Source organism: Schistocerca americana, chromosome 4, assembly GCF_021461395.2.
Source record: "Schistocerca americana isolate TAMUIC-IGC-003095 chromosome 4, iqSchAmer2.1, whole genome shotgun sequence".
Taxonomy (NCBI): Eukaryota; Metazoa; Arthropoda; class Insecta; order Orthoptera; family Acrididae; genus Schistocerca; species Schistocerca americana.
In genome coordinates this window covers 97,007,899-97,015,262 of record NC_060122.1, presented here as the reverse complement: position 1 = coordinate 97,015,262, position 7,364 = coordinate 97,007,899, and the positions used below count along the sequence as shown (strand labels likewise).

Genomic DNA, 7,364 nt, shown 5'->3' with positions numbered 1-7,364 from the left:
GTAGTCACATGTCAGTTCTAGTATAATATATTTCTCGAATGAATACCCTTTTATCATCTGCATTTCTTCTTGGTGTAGCAATTGTAACGGCCAGCAGTGTACAATCGATACCTTGCAACACGAATGACTCACTCACTTTGGATATGTAATGTTTTGTTACGAAAGCGTTCAACTGTTTTCGCTGTAACGCACAAATGAACTACAAGATTTCTGCGAATCTGTGGACGTAAATTGCAAGCAGCTACTAAAGCATTCCAGGATCAGGTGGCTACCACTGTATTCGCCAGTAGAAATAATTCTGCAGTCGTACTCAGCATTCAAGTCTTGATTTCCTCTCTCAGGAGACTATACGCCGTGCATTGAGCAATTTCTCACAGTCCATTAGGATGGAAACAGAATTGCGATATTTTAGACGGTTCCGGAAATATCTGAAGTTAACAGCTCGGCTGAACTATGCCCTCTAATTAAAAACAAACTTTTCGTTTCCAGCTACAAGTTCCTTATGTCAGAGGCCAGGCTTTTTCATGTGTGTAACTTTCACCGTACAGATTTGGGAAACGCTGGACAAACTTTGATTGATAGCTCCTAAATTTCCCTTCATATGTCGTGTCTGTGTGTGCTAATATCCGTGCTGCTGTTTATTCGATACTTGTTGTGTGACATGTACATTCGCTCCTTGTACCTGAATGATACAAGCTTAACGAGCAATTTCCTTAGTGAAATAAAACTACGCGAATGAGATATCGCTGTGTATGTCGGAAGGAATCGGCCGCCACGCGAAAAGACGTCATTTCGTGGGCAAACGAGAGCAAGGGCCGTAGAACACCGTCGATGATCGCCATCAGAGAACTGATTGACGCCGGCCGGGGTGGCCGAGCGGTTCTAGGCGCTACAGTATGGAACCGCGCGACCGCTACGGTCGCAGGTTCGAATCCTGCCTCGGGCATGGATGTGTGTGATGTCCTTAGGTTAGTTAGGTTTAAGTAGTTCTAACTTCTAGGGGACTGATGACCAAAGAAGTTAAGTCCCATAGTGCTCAGAGCCATTTGAACCATTTGAACTGATTGACACGCGGGCTGAGGCATTAGACTGGCAACCGGGAGGGAAGGAGTTAACACCCCCGTCATGCAGGCACTGACGTTTCCGCGATTTCCATACATTGCTTACAGCGGGTGCTGAAATGGTTGTTCCGAAAAGAACACGGCTGACTGTCTTGTCCTAGATGTCATGCAACCTACAAGTCGTACTGCGGCTAATTCAATTTATTATTGATTTGGTGTATAAGTTTATAGTATTTTTCCGCAAGTTTAATACACACAACAGAAACTTTAGTCATCAATAATATAGTCACCTTCACTATTTACAACGGTCTGCCAACGCTGGGGTAACTTTTCGATTCCGTGACGGCAGAAATCTCGTGATTTTGAGCCGAAGAACCCATCGAGCCTTGTTCGGAGCACTTTTTCATTCCTTGGAGATTGTTCAAAAGAGAGCGGAAAAGGCGAAAACCTGAGTGTGCCAGATCAGTTCAATAAGGTGGATGCGGAATTACTTCTCAAAACAACTTCGTATAAAGTTTTTTTTAGTCAGTCTAGCAGAATGTGCGCGGGCATTATCGTGCAGTAGCACACCTTCAAGCAGTTTTCCTGGTTTTTGATCTTGGATTTCGTCTGCAAGACCTCTCAGTTGTTGACATTAAATGTCAGAGGAGACGGTTACACCTCGGCGAAGCAATTCGTAGTACGCCAAGCCGTCACCCTTCCTGCAGATGCGTAACGTTATCTTTGTGGAGGCGCGCCGGTCTTCGTACGGGGAGTTGCTGCTTTTGTTCAGACTCAACGATACGTTTCTTCTCATTATGTTAGCATAAAGACGCTACTTCTTGTCACCAGTAACGATTCAGTACAGAAATGGTCAGTGTTATTCACGAGCCAGTTGATGACGAGCAAGCAGAGATGCTCATATGGCCGCCCGCTGATTTTTGTGATTTTTGACTGAGAGCCTGCGGTACCCAAACACCCGATTTTTGAACCTTCCCCATTGCACGAAAATGTCGCGCGATGCTGGAAATGGACACAGTCATCACATTTATCCACTTAGCACTCCATTTACTGTCGTGCACAGCTCCACTCACTATCACCAACGACGACATGACAGTATTGTTGTGGTCTTCAGTCCGGAGACTGGTTTGATGCAGCTCTCCATGCTACTCTATCCTGTGCAAGCTTCTTCATCTCCCAATACCTACTGCAACCTACATCCTTCTAAATTTGCTTACTTTATTCATCTCTTGGTCTCCCTCTACAGTTTTTACTCTCTATGCTGCCCACCAATACTAAATTGGTGATACCTTTATGACTCAGAATAAGTCCTACCAACCGATCCCTTCTTGTAGTTAAGTTGTGCCACAAATTTCTCTTCTCCCCAATTCTATTCAATACCTCCTCAGCCGGCCGCGGTGGTCTAGCGGTTCTAGGCGCTCAGTCCGGAGCCGCGCGACTGCTACGGTCGCAGGTTCGAATCCTGCCTCGGGCATGGATGTGTGTGATGTTCTTAGGTTAGTTAGGTTTAAGTAGTTCTAAGTTCTAGGGGACTGATGACCATAGATGTTAAGCCCCATAGTGCTCAGAGCCATTTGAACCAATACCTCCTCATTAGTTATGTGATCTACCCATCTAATCCAGCATTCTTCTGTAGCACCACATTTCGAAAGCTTCTATTCTCTTCTTGTACAAACTATTTATCGTCCATGTTTCACTTCCATACATGGCTACACTCCATACAAATACTTTTAGAAACGACTTCCTGACACTTAAATCTATACTCGATGTTAACAAATTTCTCTTCTACAGAAACGCTTTCCTTCAATTGCCAGTCTACATTTTATATCGCCTCTACTTCGACCATCATCAGTTATTTTGCTCCCTAAATAGCAAAACTCCTTTACTACTTTAAGTGTCTCATTTCCTAATCTAATTCAATCATAACGCCTATTTTAGCATTTATGACGACCTACTAAGATGACAACTGTTGCGTATGGAGATCCAGGCCGAGGGATGAGAGATGGTGCGCGGTGGAGAAGCCGGAAGACGCGTGCAACGCCTGGCGTCGTTGACGGGGCCCTCCTGTGCGGCCCTCTTGCCCGCGGCGATGGACAGCAGACGACTGAGCGGACCGCGGCACAACACCAAAGTGGCGGGAACCACGGAAGCAGACCGTAGAAGAAAACAAGTTCACACCAGCACCATAGATATATAAATCGCCCTATGCCTGTTAGATCGTATAAAAATGATAATTTTACTGTTTTTTAATCCTGACAAGTACAGATTTTAGCTTTGACATCTACATATTTTAATTAAATATTTTTAATATAAAAAAGATCTACTGAATACAGGATGTGCAAATGGAATGTGACAAATGTACCAGACGCCACCTGTCGGTAATAGTGTTATAATTAATATAAATGACGTGCACTCTGCCAACCAATTTTATGTGACGTAGCATGTGAAAGTTGCTGAATTGGACGGGTTACTCCTGTAACTTAAATATCAGGTACGTTCTGGTACATTTGATGTTGATAAGATAGGATGAAAAACATTTGCTTTCGTGAAATAGTAAATTAGTATAATTATTTTTACAGATCTGAAGATGGTTCTGAATGAACCGAAACCGGTCATATGAATAATAAAAAAATTTGCAATCAAGACGGATTTTAAGTAACATTATAAAATCACTGATTGTGGTTATCCCATAAGACATTATGTCTGTTTTTGCATAATCTAATTCCCTCAGCATCGCCAGACTTATTTCGACTACATTCCATTATCCTCGTTTTGCTTTTGTTGATGTTCATCTTATATCCTCCTTTCAAGACACTGTCCATTCCGTTTAACTGCTCCAAGTCCTTTGCTGTCTCTGTCATCGGTGAACCTCAAAGTTTTTATTTCTTCTCCATGGATTTTAATACCTACTCCGAATTGTTCTTATGTGTCCTTTACAGCTTGAATAACATCGAACATCGGGGAGAGGCTGCAACTCTGTCTCACTCCCTTCCCAACCACTGCTTCCCTTTCATGCCTCTCGACTCTTATAACTACCATCTGGTTTCTGTACAAATTGTAAATAGCCTTTCGCTCCCTGTATTTTACCCCTGCCACCTTTATAATTTGAAAGAGAGTATTCCAGTCAACATTGTCAAAAGATTTTTCAAAGTCTAAAAATGCTAAGTACGTAGGTTTGCCTTTCCTTAATCTTTCTTCTAAAGTGGGTCGTAAGGTTAATATTGCCTCACGTGTTCCAATATTTCTACGGAATCCAAACTGGTCTTTCCCGAGGTCGGCTTCTACCAGTCTGTAAAGAATTCGTATTAGTATTTTGCAGCTGTGACTTATTAAATTGATAGTTCGGTAATTTTCACATCTGTCAATACCTGATTTCTTTGGAATTGGAATTATTATATTCTTCTTGAAGTCTGACGGTATTTCGCCGGTCTCATACATCTTGCCCACCTGATGGTAGAGTTTTGTCAGGACTGGCTGTCCTAAGGGTGTCAGTAGTTCTAATGGAATGTTGTCTACTCCCGGGGCCTTGTTTCGACTCAGGTCTTTCAGTGCTCTGCCTTTCCTTAATCTTTCTTCTTAGGTGAGTCGTAAGGTCAGTATGACAATTGTAAACTCAAATAGCAACAGTGAGCTACAGCTAAAATATGACAGTCGATACATCGTAGCCGGAATACCAACATGCAAAACAAAAACGCTACGAACGCTTGCACCAACCTATTATTAGCCTCGCAAAACACAATATAACTTCCTGCCAACCCGGATTCCGTTACCAGGGCTTTCAACCGCGAGCAGTTACGTAACAATGATCCTCCAAAAGAGGATGAAGGTCAGCAGTCGGACAATATAATGAACTGAAAAAAACCTCGTGATTCTGTAACCTCCCTCTCGCAGTCACTATTAATATACAGCCATCGCTGTATCCAGCGGGTAATTGCAGGTTGCCTATAGGCTTACAGGGGCAACAAAAATGTGATTTTCAATATTTCGTGTAATTTTTGACCGAATTTAAAAATTTCAAATGATATCATGATCTCGTTAAGAGGTGAAATATTACGTCAAAAGTTTAACAGTAATAAGACGAGTATTACACTTAGAAACTGTGGGTTTACCTTGAGACAGCGTAACTGATGGCGCGCAAGTATCTGGACTGAATCGTCCAGTGTTTCATAACCAGAGCATTTAGCGACTTCCAACAAACTTTACACACAATTTCAAACCTTGTCTAAACTTTTTCTCGCTTACATGCTTAAAGTAAAATGTTTAACGCATTAACTCACCTGTAAACTCAGGCGATTGAAGTTCGATTCTTTAAAGAATCATGTTTTTACTGGTATTTTACTGAGCCTCAGCTGAAAGTTTTCTTTACGGCGTTCGGACATGGGTAAACGGTGATTAACACAGCGAACACGCTTCGTACAGACCCTGTTACCTAAAACGGAAACTTGTCTCTTTTCTTTACGAATATTAAAGCCAGCAGGAAGTCACCAGTTCTTCAATGTAAGCAAAAGACTAACTGAAGCGATAACTATTCATACCGTTTACCTCATTTATTGACTTCGTAACACACTTCCTAAGGATGGCTAGAACCTACCATGTTCATATCAGCAGTTAAATTCAGTTCCACTTTCATAGTGAGATTTGGATTTGCTTATTGCTTTTCCAAATAAAATTACCACGTTGTAAAAGTTCGTGGCAATCTTAATAATTGTTCAGGTATAGCCCGCCAAAGAATGCTACTGCTTCAGAATGAGGATACTGATTTGTCCAAGTCTCCATGATTAAACCGAATGATCATTTCTAGTCGCCCTAACACTGGGCGGAAAACTTCCAAGCTCTGTACAAGGTGTCTCGAAAGGTACGCTAGAAGTTCAGTGTATTAAAACACCAAAACTAATTAAGATAGCCACACCAAGTTTGGTTTATGTGACAAACTCATGAAGTTTTGTCTGTGTGTGTGATCCAGTTTGTCATGAGTGAAGCATAATAACAGCGGCTCAAGAAAAGGCTGTGTGTAGAATGGTTTATTCAAACCAATTCGGACAGGCAAGTTCAAACGAATTTCCAAAAACGTTGTTGGAAGCACTATCCTTGCGGACGTCGATACGCCGATGGCACAGATATTTTGTGCAGACAGGAAGCGTTGATGTGAAGCATCATGCTGAACGACGTGGAACAAATGAAGCCGACAAAGGACGGATGCGGTGGGGTTTTCATCGTTCACTGCAGATGTCTCTTCGGAAATTCGGAGGGCGTTGCAGGAGCTATATCCGATCGCGCATCGTGTGCTCTGGAAACGTTTGCAGATGTACCCATACCGACTGCAATTGCTGCAGACATTCAAACCAAACTACAAGTCATAACGTACGAAATTCGCGGCGAACGTTCTTCGCCGTTTAGGGGTGGATGAAAAGTTTCTAAACAATCTAGCATTTTTCGACGAAGCAACATTCCACGTGTGTGGCAAGGTAAGGAAACACAATTATCGAATCTGGGTCACAACCAATCAGCATATTATGACGGAAGAGATACGTGACAACTCAAAACTGAATGGGCGGTATTGTTTGATGAAACTTCCTGGCAGATTATAACTTTACAGAAGCTCTCCTGCTAGTTCTGCAAGGTTCGCAGGAGAGCTTCTGTAAAGTTTGGAAGGTAGGAGACGAGGTACTGGCAGAAGTAAAGCTGTGAGTACCGAGCGTGAGTCGTGCTTCGGTAGCTCAGTTGGTAGAGCACTTGCCCCCGAAAGGCAAAGGTCCCGAGTTCGAGTCTCGGTCGGGCACACAGTTTTAATCTGCCAGGAAGTTTCATATCAGCGCACACTCCGCTGCAGAGTGAAAATCTCATTCTGGTATTGTTTGATGGATGATCGCATTAAGGGACCATTTTTCTTTTGGTCAAGCAAAACAATTCTTCATATGCTGAAGTAGTTTGCGTTACCACAGCTGGTTGACCACTGAGACATAGTTCTTCTCCAATAAGACGATGCACCATCACAATGGGCTCAGAATGTACGAGATGTTCTACAGTCTGCTCATCATAAGTATAATTGTGAACGCAAACGCGATGACTGGACAGGAGGCGTATCACAAGTACGCTGGTGTTGTTACGTTCTTGGAAGTATGTCTTAGTTATGTATTAGATATCTTATTACTAAGTTACGTTAAATGAAACTTTAAGGTATTCTTATGTATTGACAGCTATCAACGTTTACCTTAATCATGTTTTAGTTTTGTAGTTTTTGTTTCAAAAAATGGTTCAAATGGCTCTAAGCACTACGGGACTTAACATCTGTCATCAGTCCCC

General features: G+C 42.4%; 1 non-coding gene across 1 annotated transcript; it reads left to right on the top strand.

Moving 5' to 3' along the window:
• Positions 1-6,766: 6,766 nt before the first annotated feature.
• Positions 6,767-6,841, top strand: Trnas-cga. Its single transcript has one exon. It is a non-coding gene; the product is annotated as a tRNA-Ser (tRNA).
• The last annotated feature ends 523 nt before the right edge of the window (positions 6,842-7,364 follow it).